General features: G+C 38.7%; 1 non-coding gene across 1 annotated transcript; it reads left to right on the top strand.

Moving 5' to 3' along the window:
• The first annotated feature begins 13014 nt into the window (after window positions 1-13014).
• On the top strand, window positions 13015-13121 carry LOC113592917 (U6 spliceosomal RNA). The gene has a single exon (XR_003412920.1). It is a non-coding gene; the product is annotated as a U6 spliceosomal RNA (small nuclear RNA).
• Window positions 13122-22226: the final 9105 nt, after the last annotated feature.

Below are 22226 nucleotides of genomic sequence, written 5' to 3'. Positions count from 1 at the left end.
ATGCCCCTTGCTAACACTATGTATTGTTTACTCTGTTCTTTTATTCCTTGTCCCTGGAAGGAAATTTGGTATTGTGCTTGCCTTTTAAACAATTTTGAAACTTTTATTCACTACCCACTCTTAACTGTTGTACCTTACTACTGCCTGATCTGCCATCTCTAAGTGCTACCTTAGGCTGGCACTTTTTTTTTTTCACGAAGACTCTCAAATATTCCAGAATATTTGCAGAAAACAACATTACTTAGCCTGGCATCCAAAGGTGCCAGAATAGTCTCTATATTTTCCAGTTGTTCCGCTATTACATAGATATCTTTTCAATATTACATTTGCCATAGGAAAAAATAAAGATTTTCTTATTCATTTATTTCCATCGTTTTTACATTGTTTCATCAAGTTACCAGGCTTTTCCCCCCTCCTGCTTACATTCTCTTTCTACACAATCTTAAAATCTGACCATCTTAACTCTGATGACTTAGAAATTGACATCCCCACCTTAGATGTATACTCTGAATTACAGATACATCGACACAACTGCCTTATTCACATATCCATTCATGAGACGTGCTGTTTGACCTAAGATAGGTTACTTCAGTTCTCTTTGGTGTCCTTATTTGTCAAGTGGGGAGATGGGTCATGTCTCACACACAGGATTGTTCTGAAAATTAAAGCAGCCAAGATCTGTAAAATGCATAGAAGAGTGCTGAGACATAATGACTGTTATGTGTTACTACTTTTGCTATTTTCATGTTTAACCTTGCAATCATACTATATACACCCCATAGTACTTGGCCATCCCCCAAAACATGCACAAGCATCTTTTCCCCCAGTCTTTTTTATGTAAACAATACTCCCAATTTCTTTGGCTAAAACTTAGACATTACCTTAAAGTTTTCACTTTCCCTCCCGTCTGATATCTAATTTGTCACAAACTCTGGTCTATTACGACTCAGAAAAATATCTCAAGTTCATTTACTTTTGTTTTCCACCTCTACCACTATATAAAAGCCATCATCACCTCTCACCTGGACTATTGCATGCACTTACTAACATTTCTGTGCTTCCACTCTTTGCACTTACTTCTTCTGTTCATGAAATAGCCAGAGCGATCACTTAAAATATAAATTTAAATTTTGAAAATTCACCCATGGTTTCTCATTGTTTCTAGAATAAAAACCCATACATTTTACCATGGCCTAGAGAATATTCATAGTCTGCTTCTATGTTACCTACAAGTTCATTTGATAGCATTTTCCCTGAATCTCATTGGATCCTAGACCTATTAAATGTCCTTTTCCCTCCATCCAACATGCAAAGGTCTCTCCTACATCTGAGACATTGCATGTGATGTTTCATTTGTTTGGAAAATTATTTTATACACTTTTTTTGGTACATCTGCCCAGTTTTCATCATGGCTCAAAATTATATGAGCTCACAAGCATACTCAAACCCCATATGAAATGCCATGTCAGACAGGATTTAGCTGATCATTCTATTTAAAGCAGGCTCTCCCTGTTATGCTTTATCTCATCTTACTTATTGTTTTCATAGAACATAGCTCAATTGTAATGATCTTATTGATTTATAACATAGCTTTTAATGTATGTCTTCCCCTTAATTTTTTAATTTTTTAAATTTTCTGACTTCCCTTTTAGAATGTAAGTTCCATTAGGGCAAGAGTCTTGTCTGTCTTATTCACTGCTGCACCCCCATCATCTTGTTCTCAACAAATATTTATTGACTGAGTGAAAGACCCATGTTACTTTTCTTCCTGAACATCTATGCCATTCAACTGGTGAAATAATTTCTTATAATGTGTTATGCATTGAAATTTCCCTCAAGTTTAACTTATTGTTTACATTCTTATTCCTCTTCTAAATTCTAAGGCTCCTGATAGCATGGGCTTTTGATATTTATCACTGTATTACCAATGACAAACACATGACCACTTGTATCATGATGCTCATTAAATGATTAATCAGTGGGTGAATGGCCCATGTTTGGAATACAGTGTGATTAAACCAAGCATTAACTTAATAAACATCTATTAAACATAGTATATGTTAAGCAAACCTTAAGTCCTAGAGAAATATAAACGTTTAAGACAGGCATGATTTCTGTCTATATCACGGACCTTATAGCTTATGCTGGGTTTTCTCAACTACTGACACTATTGCCTTTTGGAGCTGAAAATTCTTTGTTGTGGGGGACTATCTGATGCATTATAGGGTGTTTGACAGCATCCTTGGCCCCTACGCACTAGATGTGGGTGATATGCCTTCCCCTTCTCATTTATTACAACCAAAAGTATCTTCTGACTTTGCCAAATGTCCACTGGAGGGCAAAATCACCTCTGGTTGATAACCACTATGCTAATGAAAGAAACAGATATTGCTATGTATGCAGATATGCGCTATGGAAAAAAGGTAAAAGCTGAAATATTAGAAGATAGATGAGAAGACTGGTTTAAATTAGTGGGTACAGGTTGTCAATGGATTAAATGTTACTGATGATTAATTGATAGGCTTTGTCCTACAGGATGAGTAGGAGGCCAGGTAAAGGACTGGAGAAAGAAGGTTTCAAGCAGAAGGAATAACATGTGCAAACCCTGAAGCATGAGAAAATGTGGTTTATGCAGAGAACTGGTACCCAGCAACTGAGGTCCAAAGTAGCTTGGAAGGGAACTGGAAGTTAGGTAGAGACAAGGCCACAGAGGGTACTGTGAGCCATTATTAACTTAGGATTTGATCCTTGGATTAATGGGAAGAAGAAGGTAGAGTTTTAAGCAGCAGGGGTGAAACGAGAGAATCCAAAACAAGATTGGATTTCTATAAATCATATTTTGTGGCTGCGTGATGGCAAGGAGGCTATTACAGGAATTAGGGTGGAAGACAATGGTGATTTAATCTGGAGGGTTGGTGTTGGATGTAGAGAAAAAGTGGATGTCTGATAAAATTGCCTTGCTTGTATGGATGAAGAATTGCACAGATCTGTAAAATTCTCAAGGGAAAATATCACCTAATGTGAAGATACTCGGTGCTGGCAAATCCAAGGGGGTATTTTCTTGAGGAAGCTTCGGAGCTTATTTATCAACTTTCCTGCTTTGTCTCTTTCACACTCAGCCCAGCCCCTGAATCAGCCCAAAGGTTTTTCTCTTGCAAACCTCACAGATGATTCCCTCTCTTTCTTCCCTCTGGAGAAGCCACTTCTCCTTTTCCCCCCAGGTGTGAGCATGTGTGTGTGCTCAGTGTGGAGAGTGGGGAGCAAGTCAAGCAGAACGGGTCCCAGAGTCCAGGGACCTGAAGCACAACTGATTACAGGGAAATTGTGGGTTGTTTCCTTTGGCCATCCACCTGCTTTGAGTGGTGCAGTTAATTAGCAATGCGAGCGCAAGCTGACAGCTTTGGCAGGGAGCAATAATGCAGTGGGAGGTAAGGGAAGGCAGTCTTGCTGGGACGTTGTTGCTGATTTATAAATACACCTGATTATTATGGTGGTGCCCATTTGTGATTTCATAGTTAAGGGTCTGTCACTTGTCCTCATCGAAACCCCTTGTTTTCACAGATTTCTAACACAAATGAAAGAAATTCATTCCAGCTCCAGACTCAGCCTACAAACCAAGTTTTGTTTTCAAACATTAGAAAAAAAAATCTATTAGATTCACATCCACAAGGAAATAAGGACAGGTTACTGAGTTAGCTCAACTTAAGACTAGTTTTAATGTTTTTTGTCTGCTTTTGTTTAGTTTTGGTTTTGTTGTTGTTTTAATCATAGACCACAGAGTGTCTTCACCAGAATAGATGATAGCAATCAATTGCTTCAGCTCTCTTGTTAAAAAAAAAAAATGGGTACACTGAGGCACACTCTGAAATTTTAGAAAATGCTTTTACTCATTTGTATATTCACCCACTGGTCATTTACTGAAGAGTTATTTAGCTCTGGGCACTGGGCCAGGAAAGGGGCAGACAGAATACAAAGTAAGGCCAAGTTGTTGTCTTGGAGTAGCTTAAAATTTGGAAGGACACAAATGTAATCACTGCGTCTATGGAAAAAACAAAAACAAAGAAAAACAAACACAATCCAGGGATGGAATGTGTATAGAATATTGTGAGCATTTTAGAGAAGGAAGTGAGTGACTGGACTAATAGGCATCCAAAAAGAGGAAAAACTAAAAACTAATAGTAGTAGTAGAACGAGTAAGGAAGGATTTAAATCTTCATTCAGTCTGTTTTGATAAAGAATTTTAACTATCCCTTTACTGCTGTGAAATAGAAGTCATGGTGAAGTGGAAATGGGCAGGGAATTTACCCAGAATAGAATTCAGATCTCCCCCGTCACTGTCCCCAAGAAACAGAGATCTGTTTCTGATTCCCACTCTTCCCCCTCCCCCTTAAGTGTAACTCTGACAAACTCTGGAAGAAGGGAGAAGTTACTTTAGCAGTTACTAATTATTTGAACTTGATTTATATCCAGGAAATTTCTGTGATGTCACCAAGGGCAGTTTTGAGAAACATTTTAAGGAGTAAGATTTTTTAATAAAGAAAAGTGCTATATTCATGAAAATTTGTGAGGCTAGGGAGGGACATGTAAAAAGTCTAAATATCAGGCAAGTGTTCAGAATGGAGAAAATAGACCCTAGCTGTCTAATTTCCCAACTATTTCCCAGCTTCAAGAATGGCTGCCCATGAAGAAATGAGCACAGAGGCAGGGACCAAAATCTCTGAAAGGTCTACCTATGATTTGAGCTTAGCCTCTCTATTGGCTCAATGCCCTCGTCAGCTGGTGGCTCCTTTCTCATGAGACTAGAATGTTTGCCACTCAAAAACCTACTTCTTTTTTAGTTAGATATTTAGTCTTCCCATATGAATACCTCATTCAATTAACATTAGTCATCCTTCTATCCAACAGCCAAGAAGGAAAGTGATACCAGTCCATGACCTTTATTCTTCTACCCTTAGTCTTATTTTGTAAAGATGTTTCCTTATAATGCCCCCAAAGATGACATGATGTGGGGGAGGGCTCCCACACTTGAACTCAGGGACCAGAAGGTTGAACTGAACATGGTGGAGTACCTCAGACAGTCGGGAAGTTTAGAATTATTGCAACTATTAACATCAGTCACCCTCTTATGTGTGAGGTACAGTGCTCATCATTACACGCATTACCTTATTTAATAGTCTTAAGCTTCTTTTTTGTCCTAATTGTATACTTAAGAAAACTGAGACCCACAGAGAAGAAATTTTCTCAAGGTCATGTAACTACTTAGTAGTAGATAATTCAAATTGACTGTTCAGATACAACATCAATATTTTTTTCCCATTTTCTTTGCTGTATCTTAGCCTTCTAGCATCGTTATATCTCTTTTGTAAAATGAGAAAACTGAGTATCCTTGTCCCTTGTTTCTTAGTCTTTATTATAAGGGCTTCTCTTTGTCTAGAGCAATAGTGTGTTCCTTAAAGCATTTACTCAAATGGGTATTAATAACACTTCTTCTTGTGGTTGGAGTGGGTAAAAATGTGTCTGGGATCAAAAAACCTTAAGATATGGTGGAGTAAAGTATGGATTCACATCTTGGTAGCTGCAAGTTTCCTTAGAACATCTAATATTCTAAAGAGAATTGAATGTCTATAGAAGAGGCAGAGGCTGAGAATTTAAAATGTAGCATTAGCAAACATATTTGAGTCCACAGAATCCTTTTTTTAAAAATCATTTTGTGTACTTATGACATTTATTTGCTCTGGAATACATTTGGGGACAGACTGGGAGAAAATATTAAGTCCACATTTATGTGCACATTTATGTTCACCAACTCCTTCCTTAAATTCCAACCTCAGCCAATTTCTCTTGTCTAATCCTTCCCTGCACACACAAATACAACATGTCTACACAGCCCTCCTTCTCTTACTCCCAAACCTTCCCACCACGGATACACATAGGACCTCTGAGTTCCTTGAAGACACTGGTGTGTTAAACATGCCCAAATGTTTTCACAGAAATGCAACCTCCTCCTAGATGGTCCTTCCGTCTGCAATCACCACCTTAGTAACAAGTGTATATTCAACTTCCTATGACTCTGCTACATGTCACTTTCTCTTGAACCCACTCCTAAGAAAATTCCATAACATTACCTTGGCCTGTCCCTTTCCCCAGTGTGATTTTTTTTAATCTTGGTAACACACCAATGAAGACTTTAACTCTGCTGGGAATTAAGGGTTTTGACTGATATCTGAGCTCTTTGGGGGTCTTGGTCCAGAGCCCACACAAATTCCAGAAAGCAGTTTCTACATATAAAGACATTAGAATATTAGAAGTGCTAAGGATGCAAGTGAAGTCTAACTACAATCTCATTTTCTCATTGCCATCAAACACAGGACACTTTTTACAACCCTATAACCCACCTAATATGATCATAGCTGACCTATTCCCCAAATTTAATCCTATACACATAACCTTGTCCCCAGCTTAGTGCTATTCGAGACATTATATCACCAAACCAATCCCAGCCTTATAACCCATTGGCCCATTAATATACTTCTAATCATTCATTTATAAAACATAACCCACCCAAACAACCCTATAACCTTTTTAATGGATTCAGAACCAGCCAATTACCAAACTTGATCTCATCTGCATAGTTCCCATCACCTCTTAATGAGCTCTAACTGGCCCTGCAAGTTTCAGCATTAACAAAAGCTATTCCATTCAATTTGTGGCCTTTTATTTGATTATTTTAAACATCAAATACTGCACCATTTTTTTAAAGTCCATTTTTTCCAACTCATCTAATTCTCTTTTTTCTTGCTTGAGAAAATTGGAATAATCCCTAATATTGTAGTTCATTATCTTTCCCAAAAAGATGTGAGAAGAGTTGTATAAAATACATATATTTTCAGGTTCCGCGACTAGCATTTGAACTCTCCATTGGACTTAATGGAGGCTTTCTCATATGTGACTGAGGATAGGCCTTGAATTATTTATTTCAGTGGATTCTTATAAAAACCTACTTTAGGGTTACATGTAGACCTGTGGGCCTTTCCATGTGGGTTAGATAGAACTGAGCTCAGAGTATTCCATGAGAAATGTTCCTTCCCCTGAGTTACCGTAACAAACTTGATAGAATTAAGAAAAAAGAAGGACAAAGCAGGGTATATATGAAGCAGATGGCAAGTTAGAATCTTTGTTCAAAATTCTATTTCTCGACAATTTGCATTAAAACTATGGATTTGCACTTTTGAGGATGGGGGTTGCCACGTGCTTTTTTTGTTTACTTATTCATGTGACAAACATTTACTGAGTGCCTACTTATGTTGATGGGACTTTGTAGGCTTGGGGCAGAGAATTCACACTAACCTAAATCTGTGGCCGATCTTTATCACTTGACTATGTTTTGTATCTTCTCTGGGGTTTGTGGGTATATGTGCATATATGTCAATATCTGATTATTTGATTAGATACATATTGGTGTATAATAAATTAACATATAGTTAACGTAGCAAATATTTGCTACATGTAGCCATGTAGTAAATATTTATCAAGGGCTGTTTGCCAACTAGCATTCTTGATACCCTCAAAATAAAGTATTATTTTTCTCACTTATTTCCATTTGGGGGGGAGTGATGCTCAGAGAGCTCAGTAAACTTGCTCAGGATTTTACAAAGTAGCTGAGGTAGGATTTGAATCCAGGTCTCTCTGATGTAAAAGCCCAAGTTCATTCTCTCCTATCACACTACCTGCCAAGCAGAGTCATTTCAGAGAGGTTAGCTTGTCTATTCCAAATTCTTTATATTCTCAGTGAGGAAATTAAGGCCAGAGGAGAGAGGTGATTTGCCCCAGGCTTCATCTATAAAACTACACAACCCAGAGCAAGATGGCTTCTCTAGGAAAGAAGATGGTTGTCTCTAAAAACACAGCATCCTGGCAATTCAGATCAATTGTGTCCACAAGTACAACAAGAAGAGAGAACGAATGCCCTGTCATCCAACACCAGCAAATGGCCCTTCTGGCATTGATTCACTGAGGCATAGGCCTCCTGGGGGAAGAATGCATTGTTCATCCTGCCGGCCCAGCTACATTATGCTTACGGAGATGAAGAACCACATATCAAAATTAGCATTTGTGCAAATGATCACACAATTCCTTCAGGCCTGCTGTGTCCCCTTAATAGGCCCATCTTTCAATTATGAAGTGCGGATCAGTCAGTGTTCTTCTATAATCTCATTATTTTTGTTATGTTGACATTATACAAGGACTTTTTTTTCCCTCGCACTTGAAGCCAGGCCTATCAACATGAAATGGTTATTGAATCTATAGAGGGAAAAAAATGGACATATTAGTTCTTATATCTTCGAATCAGAACATCTTTGATATGGTCAGGATTAAGAGTAAAAGCATCCGTATTTAAAACTCTATCCCCTTGGGCACATCTGTTTGAGAAATCAGGTAGATTACCTTTCTCCATCTGTCATGTACCTATCCTTCCACTTCCTGATCAGATCATCACACAGACTTGGCTTGGTCAGATCTCAATATGAATTTCCCACAAGGCATTACCTTTCTTCAGCAGCATTTACTGTCATCTCTTCTTAAATCAAAATTGGAAACCTCAGTCTTCCATCAGTTGTTTTTCTTCTGGTCCTAAAGAAAGACAAAAACTCTCACATCAAAAAGTACTTAGGGGCACCTGGGTGGTTCAGTGAGTTGGGCATCCAACTCTTGACTTCAGCTTAGGTCATGATCTCACGGTTTAGGAGTTCAAGCCCTGCATCCAGCTCCCTGCTCACAGTGAGGAGCCTCGTTGAGATTTTGTCCCTCTCTCTCTCTGTTCCTTCCCTGTTTGTGCTCTCTGTTTCTCTCAAAATAAACAAACAAACTTTAAAAATACCTAAAATATTTGAAATTGTAATCATAACCTCATTTCCAACACACACAAGGCAACCTTAATAACAGTTTTTTACTGTGCCCTCAGTACCCTTATGGCATGGCTAACTGATATTTATTCATGTAAACTCAAACAGATGATCAGTGTCTTGTGCATGTGAATCAGTGTATGCATGTGGGTGGTTTAGAAAACCTAACCAGTTGCCTGCTGCCACCATTCTATAACCGGTGCCATCAGGTACCGCTCTAGTTAACTTGGAACGATGCATAATTGATATTACTAGAGATAGTATCTGCAAATTTTCCTCTATTTTTTGTTCAATTTTGAAGTCATTTCAAACTTATAGCAATCTGCAACAATCATACAAAGACTGTTTTTTTGTTTTGTTTTGTTTTGGTTTGGTTTTTTTACCGCCCGAAAGCACTGGAGAGTGAGTTGTGGACATGATGTCCTGTCACCCTAAACACTAGTGTATAAGTCCTATGAATATGGACGTTCTCTAACATAACTTAAAAAAGCTGCCAGAATTTTAAAAAAATTAACACATATTACTAATTTCACATACCCCTTTCAAGTATCTTTAATTTCCATAAATTCCCATTAGAGCAAAAATGGCTAATCTAGAATCATGTGTCACATTTAATTGTCATAAATTTTAGTAGCCTTCAATTGACATTAGTTCCTCAGTCTTTCCTTGCCTTTAATGACCCTGATGCTTTTGAATATCACAGACTGATAATTTTACATTTTATAGAATGCCATTCAATTTGGATTTGTTCAATGTGTCCTTATCAGATTTAGATTATAGATTTTTGACAACAACATAAAAATTGTGATTCTGTGTTCTTCTCATAAAATCCTATCAAGTGATACACAGTTTCATTTTGTCCCACTACTGGTGATGTTAACTTTGATCACCTGGTTTAGGTTGTATCTATAAGATTTTTCCACTGTAAAATTACTTCTATAATAAGTATGATACGGGAGTTATTTTGAGACTAAGCAAATATTCTATTCCTTATCATACTTTTACCCACTGGCTTTAACATTTACTACTGTTAGTTGGAGAAAATAATTATTCCTCCAGCTGCCAGATGGTGATTTTTCTATCACTATTATTCCTTCTCCATTTATTAGGTGGCATTCTAGTGGAAGGAAAAGTGTTTTCTTCTTCCCATTTATTTGTTTACTTGTATTAGAATGGACTCATGGATGCCTATTTTATTCAGTGGGTTATAATCCAGTAGCATCTCTGTTTAATTTGATGCCTAGCTTATTCCAGTGGGAGGTCCTTCTGGCTGCTTCTGTGTCCTTTTTACAATATTCTTTGTACTTATATTATTTCTGGCACACCAAGCTGCATAAGGCTCATCCTGAATTTTGGGTTTCACAACCCTGAAATCAGCCATTTCTCTAAGGATCTCAAGTTCCTTTTAGTGGAGAATGTTTTTAGAGACAACGATCCGTGTTGGTTGTGTTCATTTATCTGGGATGTCACTGTCCCTGGGCCCTCTTGGTAGACCACTGAGATAAAATGTGTGTGTGTGTGCATGTGTGTGTGTGTGCATGTGTGTGTTTTATAATTAGTGTGTGTGTGAGTGTTTTATATATAGATATATATACATACACATATACACACACACACCTATATATAAACTCACACACACACACACACACTGTATATGTATATATATGTATTTTTATGTATATATACACATATATGTGTATATGTGTATATATGTACACACATGTGTATGTGTATATATATATACACACACACATACACACACACACACCTATATATACATATACATATATATACATATACACATATATACACATATATACATATATACACATATACACATATATGTGTGTATATATATGTATACATACATATATATACATATACAGTGTGTGTGTATATATATATATATATATATATATATATATATATACATGTACACTCTGCACACCTACATATTACCACCAGACACCCTCTTTACCGATTCAGGCTCCAGTATATCTATTAGACATTGACCTCCTTACCTACAGATGCAAACCTTGATCCATCTCACCTAATGACTTTTGCACTAAATGATTTAGGAGAGAATGGATGACAGAAAATAGAAAGAAGGAAGGAAGGAAAGAAAGAAGGAAGGGGAAGAGGGAAGGATGGAAGGAAGGAAGGAACACAGGCAGACAAGCTCTCATATTCAAGTTTAGTTTTACTAAAATGTCTTGAAGAGACACATGAAGAGTTTCTGAAAAAATAAAGTAGAGCCAAATCACTCAATATTTACATGCTGAACATGAGAACTTTAGGTATAATCATAGTTTATATCAAACTTTTAACTGCCATCATGTTTATTTCATATCATATGAATTAATACTAAAATCATTAATTTGATATCCCTGTGAACTTTGCTCTTGCTAAACTTCCTTTTGGAAACACTTGTATTTGTCAACACTACTCTTAAAGCATGGCACCACAAACTGTACATATGTATTGTGTCTCTCTAGGAAGCAAGTAATACGTTGCAATTACAATTCCAACTTTACATTGAGCACTCACCTTTCTAACAACATGACCAAGTACTGTATTGGCAGCTTTATATATACAACAGAATTTTAGAATGTAAACTTTGACTAAGGCCTATACTGAAAGGATATTCTAGGCTAAGAAGTCAACATTTCAAAATACTGAATGATAACCTGACACCTTTTCAACCTTTATCTCTTATTATGGGTATAACACGATCATCAAATGGAGAGTGAAGGAAGAATTTTGGAAATAGTTCTGTGTATGCTTTAAGTCTTACATTTTTCCCAGGGCACCATTGGAAAGGGCTTCCCTGTGCACTTCACAAGAGTACATGGGCCTTTAAGGAAGCCATTCAAAGAGCTTATTGAATCTCCATCTTGTTACTTACGCCTGAGTTGTACCTGAGAAATGTAAACATCAAAAGCCTGGATAAAGTGACCTATGTCCTTAGAGTAGACAATTGTAGTTTGAGAAAAACCACCCTCCCCATCAAAGGATTATGGCCTTTACCCTAAATCAGATCTGGGCCATGCCGTAAAGAGTACTGGTTTGGAGTTGTCTAGAATTGTCCAAGAGGTTTGCCCGGAAGGAGGGGCATGAGGACCAGAGTAGACCTGAAGACTATGGGCTGAGCAGCAGAAGGTAAGTTGGCAGAGATGAGTCATGAATATTGAGGTGATGGATACTCTGAATCGGGGGAGGTAGTGCAGGAGGAACTCAGGATGGACACAGATAGCATTAACCATCCGTCACGTGCACACAGCGCTGATGCTAGTTCTTCAGCCAATGCCAGTCATGGAGGAATGTTCCTCCTTTCTCCTTTCCTGTCCTCCACCCCCGCTCTGATTAAGAGTGTTTAGAAGCCAGAATAAAAGAGGAGCAGATGCCTGTCCATGTACACTTTTGCCTCCAGGGTGTGAGACTAAAGCAAGCTTGGAAGAAGGAAAGGGAGAAGCTTTAAATTTATATCAAGTTCTAGTTCATGAGGATTGTAAGGGACAGGGCACATGAATTATTAAAATGAGGCAGAGGTTTATAACTGTGTTACCTTAGAACTTTTTCTATCATGACCAGAGTAGATAAGGTGCCTGAGGGCAGAGAAAACAATTGATGTGCTATAGTGGATTGTAGGTTACTTTATAATTACACCTTCTATGACATACTTGATCAATGAAAGATTATACATGCATTGTATCATTGAAAACAACCCAATTTTATAAATGATGCAAATGGCTCAGATATATGCTATGATTCAGAGTCACACAGCTCTTTAGACGGAATAGGGATTTGAATTTATGTTTAACTCGTACTTAAGCCCAAGCGCATAACTACTGGGAGCCCTGTGAATTTGTGTCATCCACACACTGATAAAAATGATTTGATCACTTTATCGAGTGTTTGGAAACTTGAGACAGAAATTCACGAGGCCCAAGTCCTGAGGGGTTGGGAAAGTCCCTTCTTCCTATGGACAGAAAACAAACAACAAAAACAAATGAAAAGCATTTATAAAACGTAGTAAGGAAATGTACAACTGCTTAGGAAATTTAAAGCTACTGTATGAATATATATTCCAATGTTTAAATTCAGCGGTCTTGTGCTCGCTTTGGCAGCACATATACTAAATTTGGAACGATACGGAGAAGATTAGCATGGGCCCTACGCAACAATGATATGCAAACTCATGAACTGTTCCATATGTTAATTCATTCATTCATTCAGTGGTATTTTAAAGGAAAAAAGCATCACTGAAATCTATAAGCACCACTTCCTTATTACTCCCCAATTATATTAACAAACAACAACCATGAAAAACAACTGAGTGTTTATCCTGTACTCAAACTAAACTCATGTTTTCAGTAGCCTGTACTCTTCATTTAATTTTTAATTTTTACTTCCACAATCCTCTTTTCTTCTTTCCTCGCTCCCTCCCTGCCTTCCTTCCTTCCTTCCTTCCTTCCTTTCTTCTGTCTCCCTCCTTCCCTCTCTTCCTTCTTCTCTCTCTCTCTGTGTCCTCAAATATATCCCCATGCCATACAAACATAAGAATTTTGGGGGTAAAAACAGAAAACTAGCACTTCACTTGGAAAATGATGTAATAGTGATTAAACAGGTAATATGTATATAGCACCTAACTAAGTGACTAGTAAATGGTAAAATCCTCTAAAAATTATCCTCACTTTAACAACACAAGCCTTTGTAGATATTAAATGTTGTAATGTATTAAATGATGTCACATGTGTACACAGTATACAGTAAGTTTTTTTAAAAAAAATCGAGGCCCCCACATGTGCATATGCATTTATCTTTTTATCACATCTACCTTTCAATGCCAGATTTAAATCGCCTATTCTTCCTGGAGTTTTCTCTGGTAAGCCCTGCCCATATGAATTGGTTTCTCTCGATACCCTCTCTCATACTCTTTAATTAGCATTTAGTTATTTTTCTAAATAGGCTTCATTCTGTATTGTATTATTTTAAAGATTCACAAGAACTTTTAAAACCATTTTGTTCAATTCTTCAAGTTAACAATTTAGGACCTCAGGCCAAAGGAATTAAGAAACTTGCCTCAAATCACACTACGTTAAAGGCAAAACAGTTGCCCTAATTCATCATTAATCTTTAATTACTTTACTGAAAGCTCCACAAGGACTAAAATTATACTACATTCTTTTATTATCTTTATTCCCTGAGGCTAATAGCAGTGGTAGGATCACCAAGTGGGCGCGCAATATATTCTTGCTGCGTTAAATTTTACTGATTCTACATACACCAGGGGTTTCCAAATGGGGTTGTGCACAAGACTCACCTGGGGCCTTGTTAAAATATATAGACTCCTGCCCCTACCCCCAGAGATTGCCAGTCTGCACATCGAAGTGGGTTCCAGGAATCTGCATTTGTAAGAGATGCTCCAAGGGAGTTGATCTTAATGGTCCAAGGAGTAGTGCTTGGGAACTACCTCCAAGCCTATTCTGGAATACTTCCAGGGAAAAAAGCCCACAATTTTGCTTAGTGTCATGTTTTGGTGTCTAATAGACCTTATAACTAAAGGGAATAAAAGTTCTTCATAATGCTGGGCTAAATTCTCACTACTGCAATTTCCTCCCTACTACCTCGGGTAGAATGGCTAACAGCTGGTATTTTAATAACCCTTGAAGATTATTATTAAGTTACCCATCCACCTTCTCTTCTCCCAGCTAAATAGCTCCAGTCTTTCTTAGCTACCTCCTATAGGCCCTATTTCCTAAACCCTCATCTTTCCCACAGTTGCCTAACTTTTGAAGTAAGACTAACAGCCTATTATTGTGCTGTGTTACATGAGGTGTAATGAAAGGCTATTTAGAATTTTTGAGAGGAAGCACTGTATTAGTAGGATATGGGTTTGAGAGTAATGTTCTTGTATCTCTTGTCTACATACACTCTATTAGATTTTGGTATCTCTAGGCAGATAGAGAGGCAGTACGGTGCCAGGGATAGAGCTTCATATAGCTAGGCAGGGCACCACAGAGTTCCAGGCCAGTGCTTCTACTAACTGGGTAGGTGACTTAGAGCAAGTCATTTTCTCTGTTATTTATTTCCTTACAAGAAGGCAGTATATATACTTCCTAAACTCTAGCAGTTGTCATGAAGCTCCAATCAGTGCAGCATAAGGAACTTTGCAAAGTATGATGTTCATTCTATGTCTAGACTTCAGGCCAATACACAAGAGGTTGGTGGGATGGAGTGAGGTAGAGAGTCAGTAGTGCATCAATAGCTTGGGGATAAATATTGTAAGATTACCCCACAAAATCCAGTGTCTGAGACACAATTAGGACAGACCAGCAGGGAAACCCATCGCTGGTTGAGCCAAAATTCAAATGGGAGTGCTCTTCCTCCAGCAAACTAACCAGCAATTTTCTTGGGAAGGTAGATGTTGCTCTGAACTCTGATTCCTGTCTCTGACCACCACAGACCTGATTTCTCAGCATGATCCTCCTCATCACGCCTCAGTTGTTCTATCATTCCTGCTACAGTAGCGCCATTGCAGTCCTGCCAAAACCATTATATTTTATACCAAGATGGCTTGGACAATAATAATATCCACCGTCAAAGAAGAAATTTTATGTAGGGTGTTGGCTGTAGGGGAAAGACTGGTAGGTATCATCATCACTAGCTACCCAGGTCTATTCAGTAATCACTGTAGCATTATTGAGTAACTGATTGGCCTTGGTACTAGGTGATAATGATGCCAGGCTCTGTTCTAAATGATGCAATGTACTACCTCATTTAATCATTTACTACTATTATGAGTTAGAGAATATAATGATCTCATCTTACTGATGAAGAAACTCAAGTAGAAAAAGATGAAATACCTTGATCGAGATCCTACAGTAACCTGAGCCTCAAAAGCAGACAACGGAACATCAGAACCAATGCTTGTGAACACCACACTAATCAAATTTAAGGTTAGCGATGAAAGTACACCCTGATGAGAAGAAATGATGGCATTTTCATCCTGTTCAAGGGAAACATCGATCACAACTTCATTACTAGAGATTGAAGTCCTAACTTACTGGCTTAGCATGTAAGACCTTTAAAGGTCTGGATTCAAATTTGTCTCATAGCCTTATCTCCAGCAATCCCCATCTCTGCACACCATGTTCAAAGACAAATGAAACAGCCCCCTGCTTGTCACTCCTGCCCCAAGCTATCCCACTGTCCATGGTTGTTTTCACTGTTCTCCCTGCCTATGACAGTCTTTACAAGATTAGCATGGCCAAATCCTCACCTTTTCTCAATAAACAATGGAAATGTTCCCACGCTATTCCTAGTCCCTGATCCAAAAAAAAAAAAAAAAAAGTTAGTTTTGAACATCAAGCCCATCTCAAAAGCTATCTTTTTACTCCTAGAATTTTCTGTATTACCATGTTATGTGATAATATCACTCTTAAAAATCAGTGATGTCGAGAGCATGTACAATGTGCTAGAGACAATGTCACATGCTTTTCTAACCCTCATGGCAGCCCTATGGTGTTGGCATTATAATTTCATTTTATAAGGAGGGAACTGAGATTCACATAGGGGAATGCAAGGTCATACACATCAGATCTTACATCCAGATTTTTCTAAATATAAAAACTGTGTTCTCAGTAACCACCCTATACTACTTTATTATTTAGTAAACTTCTTGAAAACAATGTTTGCATCTTGCTCATATTTGATTCATAACACACTGCACATGGTAGTCGTCATGCATTCTTTTTTTCTTTCTGTTTTCTTTTTTTAAAAAAAATTTCTTTGCAAATTGATGTAAACTGAATTCTGTCTTAGAGCAGAGGCCATCATAAAACTATATAATTGTTCCAAACAACACAACCTGAAACTTTCTTTGTCTTTGTTCTTTGTTGATGAGTGTGTGCTTGTTCTTCTAGTTACGTTACTCTTTATTCAATCTTTGCTTTAAACTGGCTTTCATGTTCTTGCTGCTGAACTGACAATCCCTCATTTCAGCTGTTTGACAGCTCGCACGCCCTGCCTGCCAGCATCAATATTTACTAATGGACCCTTTCTCTTACAAAAGCTGTTTGCAATAAGGAAAGATAATGAAGAAATTACTTGACCCCAGACACACAGCTAGTGGTAATGATGGCCCATGTCACTGGGCCTTTCTGCCATCTGTGCCCAAGCAAGGGGGCAGGGCAGGGAAAGGACGGAGGAGCTGAGACAGTGGAGGAGAACTCCAAGGAGAGAGAAGGTTGATGATTCAGAAGCAGGAAGGGAATAACCTTTCGTAAGCCTGCTTCTATGGCCCAAACGTTTTATATGCATGATCCCATTTAATTCTCAAAACAATATGCTGAGATAACTGTGGCTGATCCTTTTGACTTGGTCTTAAATGAAAAAACTGTGAACCAAAGAAGGTAAATAAATGGGTCAAAGGGACCAAGCCAGAAAGTAAGGGAAACTGTGTATCATACTTGTTCGAGTCCCTGAAATTTGGAATTTTGCAAGAATGGATTTGAATCGAGGCTTCTGCCAGACAGTTGTTTTGTGACCTTGAACAAGTTGTGTGTGTGTGTGTGTGTGTGTATGTACGTGCACATGCACATGTACACATGCATGGCAAATTCTCAATATTCATTTTTTCCTGTGTGTAAAGTGAAAGTAGTAAGAGAATCAACTTTGATGTGTCACTCTGACGATTAAATAAGATAATAAGCATCAAGTTCTTAGCCTAGTTGTGGACACAAAACAACTCTGTAGTACACACATGACAGGCATTCTATTTTGGTTTTTCTTATCAGGACTACAATTAAATGATGGATCCCAAACTCAAATGCAAGCCTGCTTACTTCTGAATTCCATTCTATTTCCATTCCTTGACAAAATCTCAACAAGTCAGTTGAGTGAAAGCGTAGAGAAGGGGCGATAATAAAGTTCTGAATAGATCCCCTTGTCATTATAACACACCTTGTTATGCTGATTGAGATAATGGAGACCCAGATTTGTATTTCACATTTTCAGAGCCTACCAAGTTTAGCCATCTTTCTGGTGGCATAATGGTAACTTATTGCCAAGCTTAAGTTGATAAACTTCTCTGGGAAGCAGGAATTCCTGTCCCCTCAAAGGTCCTTCTAGCTGGAATAAGAATCAAATTGACGTGAAACAGTTTAACTGGAGAAAATAAAATTTAATAGTATACGTACAGGGAATCCACATAGACATGGGAATTCCAAAGACAGGCAAAATGAGGTATATATGTCATCCTGGACTAAAGACAAGGGGGTAGGAAAAAAGGAATGCAATCCACAGGGCAAGAAGAAGAATAACAGATGTTTGGAAATTAGATGTTTGCCCTGCCATACGGATGGGTCCCTAGATAAAATGCATCTCTGCTAATAACCCTTATTCTGGCAAAGACCCCCAACTTAGATTCTTCAGTGTCGTTAAGGGAGGGGCAAAAGTTTCCCTTGAGCCCCTAGGGTCTTGATTTACTTCAGCTCAGAATAATCTTCATGCCAAAGTTGCCCGTCTTGCTGTGACCTGCTCTCCTATCATAGTTTTATAGTAAAATTAACTGTATCATACATAGAACGTCATCATAAAAGTGGCAGAATATGGTATGTTTGAGTGAGAGAAAAGAAGCTCTTTATGCATACTATGAATTTGCAGGTTCCTCTGTTTTTATAGTCAACATAAGAATTTTTTTCTGTATTTAATCCTTTGAAGATGAAAGAATGTAAGACAACTAAAAATATATATAATCCTAAAATCCTGGGGATCTGGCTTTCAGTTTTAATTCTGCCGTGTACTGTACAGACTTGATCAAATTGCTTAACCTCTCTTCTGTATATTTCCAAAGCTGTAGAAATGGGGAAAATGAGCTCTCATATATTTTTTATAGTCAGCTGTGATAATATGTATAAAGTGCTCTGTACAGCTATAATTCATATATTTGATAAATATAAATTCTCTTTCTACTTATTTATGAATATGACTAGATTGATTACTCAAACTTGGTCTTACTCTGTAGAAGGTAGAAGTTTATGGTAAGTATTTAGTTACTAGGCACGTTAATGTCATTGATCTCTGGAAAATTTGACAAAAGACACAAACCTTCCCCCCCTTCCTACAGAAATGCACATGGGTATGTGCTCATAATATCAGGCCTGAATTTCTGTGGAAATGCAACCCCTACAGCCCACCTGTGTATGGACCCTAATGAGTAGGACTCAGTCTCTCTCCACCTTCCTAGTCCAGACCCGCACTGTGAACCTAATGTGGCAGTATTGTTCCACAATAAGTATGCCGGCCCCTTTTTCTGACATCAGCTCTATAAAGAGTTGGTACTTTGTGAACCTTTGAAAGAGAGTGGGTGTGATTTGGCTGAGAAGCTGGAAGAAAGCAGATGAGGTAGGAGAGCCTCAGTGGGTTGGTCATGAGAGGTCACAGCACAATGGAAAGCTCTCTGCACCACTCTTGCTAATGGCAGAGTTCTGTGACCTCGGTAGTCACTTACTGTGCCGAGTTCTGCCTACAAGAGCCAAGTGTGCTATTCTCAGTCCTCTTACTGGCAACTTCCCCTGAAACACCACCTCCCATCCCTCCCTCCGTGTCGTGTACTTTCATAGAGCAGAGAGACTCTGAACCTGGGCTCTGGCCAATTTTTTGACCACGATGAATTTCAGGATCTTTCTCATGACCTCTTTCCCAGATAGATGGTTTCACAGATGAGATGGTATCTCTGAATTTCAGTAGAGGCTGGTTAAGAGTCATAGAGTCACTGGTGACAAAATACTAGTTTTCATTGGGTCTTTCATGACCATCCCCAGGAATAACTTTCCATTCTCTTGTGAATTGCTTCATGACACTCCCACCAGGCTTCATGACCTTTATTCCTTTTTTTTTTTTTAATTTTTTTTTCAACGTTTATTTATTTTTGGGACAGAGAGAGACAGAGCATGAACGGGGGAGGAGCAGAGAGAGAGGGAGACACAGAATCAGAGAGAGAGGGAGAATCAGAAACAGGCTCCAAGCTCCAAGCCATCAGCCCAGAGCCTGACGCGGGGCTCGAACCCACGGACCGCTAGATCGTGACCTGGCTGAAGTCGGACGCTTAACCGACTGCACCACCCAGGCGCCCCTAAATTTTTTTTTTTAACGTTTATTTATTTTTGAGACGGAGAGAGACAGAGCATGAATGGGGGAGGGGCAGAGGGAGAGGGAGACACAGAATCCGAAGCAGGCTCCAGGTTCTGAGCTGTCAGCACAGAGCCCGACGCGGGGCTTGAACTCACGGACCGTGAGATCATGACCTGAGCCGAAGTCGGACGCTTAACCGACTGAGCCACCCAGGTGCCCCTCCTTTATTCCTTAACATACCTGTCTCCCCTGCTGAATAAGGAGTTCCTTGACCAAAGGGACACTCTTCCTGTGTATGCAAACCATGATGTTAAAAGTCTGGAATACGGCTGCTACAAAATAAATGAAGAATGAATAAAGGAGAGGATGCAAAACTAAAAGAACAAATCTATAATGTGCACAAATATGCCTTAGGTTATAGAAAACGTACTGTAAATGTCCTTTCCACAGAGGGGTCTACCTTGGCCCTACAATGTAGTATTTACAGCTGGTTGTAATCATAGTTTTTGTGTTCATTTATTTAATATTTTTCTCTCTTATGAACTTCATGTGGGATCATTACTGGAAGAAGCATAGCACTTGGAACAAATGCCAGTGCTCGATACACATGAATAGAACAAACCGAGTCAATCACCTCTCTTCCTTTCTGCCCTTCCTCCCTTTTTTTTTTTCCTCTCCATCTTTTGTGCTTCTTACTCCTCTCACTTGGGTTCCCAGACTTATTTACCTTTTGTGTTTCTTCTTCATTTTTTTCTTTTTTTATACCTCCTTTTTTCTTTCTTTCAAAAAAAATTGTACATGATGATGATGAGGATGATGAAATTAATAGTGATCACTTATTTTGAGTGTGCTATTTACCAGACACTGTTCTATGCATTTTACTAAAATTAGCTTACTTAGAGATCCCCCAAATCTCTATGCAATAGTTGCTACTCAAATCCCCAGTTTGCAGAAGTGGAAGCAGAGTCTTGAAGGGGTTAACTTGCTGCCCCAGGTTATGGAGCCAGGAAGTGGCAGAGAGGAGTGCAGACTAGGGTGTCTGACTCCAGAAGTCATGGTCTTTAACCACTAGGATACACTGCCTCCTGAAAACATCAATGGCCTCAAGTAATATGTTATAGGAATCTTTGGAGAGCTTTGGATTTAAGGATCAAAATAGCATCAGATGGTTTTTGAATTTTCTTTGTTACTCTTTCTCTGGTTTCTTAGGAAATTCACTTCAAATTACCAACCTGAAAATGGATCTGACTGGATTGAAAGTCTGAACCACTCTGGCCTCCCCTGCTGTCACAGACAACCTGACAGCCTCCATAGTTCTTGATCTGGGGAATTATGGGAGAATCTTGAACCTGTCAGTATGCTTGACCAGGCCCTTGTCCTGCAGGTGAATGACAGCAGCACCGTTTCCATCTCCACTCGATTTTCTGTCTGGAAGCAGCCAATCCTCAGAGCTCTATGCAGAATATCTGCAACTGAGGCCCCCATTAAAATACTTGCAGTGTGAAAGAAAGTGGGCATTAGGTCAGAAAGAGAGCACTGGCTGAGAGGCAGCATACCTGAGTCACAAACCTTCCTTAAGGTCTCCAGCTGATGTGGAGCAATCACTTGGCATTTCTAGACCTCCATTGACTTAATTATTGTCTAGGGAGATTAAGCTAGCATATCATTTAAGGTCCCATTCCACTATAAAATTCTCTGAACCTCACTTAAAACCACACACAAAGGAAGAAAAGCAAAATGGTGAATTGCCAGCTCAGATAGTTTGACTCCAAGATGGACAATTCAACTCTGAAACTTCTTAAATCAGAGTGTATGTATGACTACGTCCTCCCCTTCTTCAAACGACGTCCTTACTGAGTATTAGAATATGAAAAAGAGTAATAAGCTATGGCTTATTCAGGGCAGTAAAACAAAGAAAGAAGAAGGTGAGTCAGGTGCTGTGAGGTATAGAGATCTGTAGGGAGTGAGCATTTAAGTAAGAACAATGAAGAGGGGAAAATGGGCCTGATGTGATCTGAGAGCAGGAGCCAGACTTTATGTAGAGAGCTGGTAGTGAGTGCAACAGAACTTACTCGAATCTGAGGCTGGATGTACTGTTGCAGGTGGCTTTTAGTAACAGCAAATTCTCCTCCAACTGATGCAAACGATGAAAAGGATTTATGAGCTCATGAAGTAGAAATCCAGGGT

This window comes from Acinonyx jubatus, chromosome D4 (genome assembly GCF_027475565.1).
Source record: "Acinonyx jubatus isolate Ajub_Pintada_27869175 chromosome D4, VMU_Ajub_asm_v1.0, whole genome shotgun sequence".
Taxonomy (NCBI): Eukaryota; Metazoa; Chordata; class Mammalia; order Carnivora; family Felidae; genus Acinonyx; species Acinonyx jubatus.
This window is presented reverse-complemented; position numbering and strand designations above follow the sequence as displayed.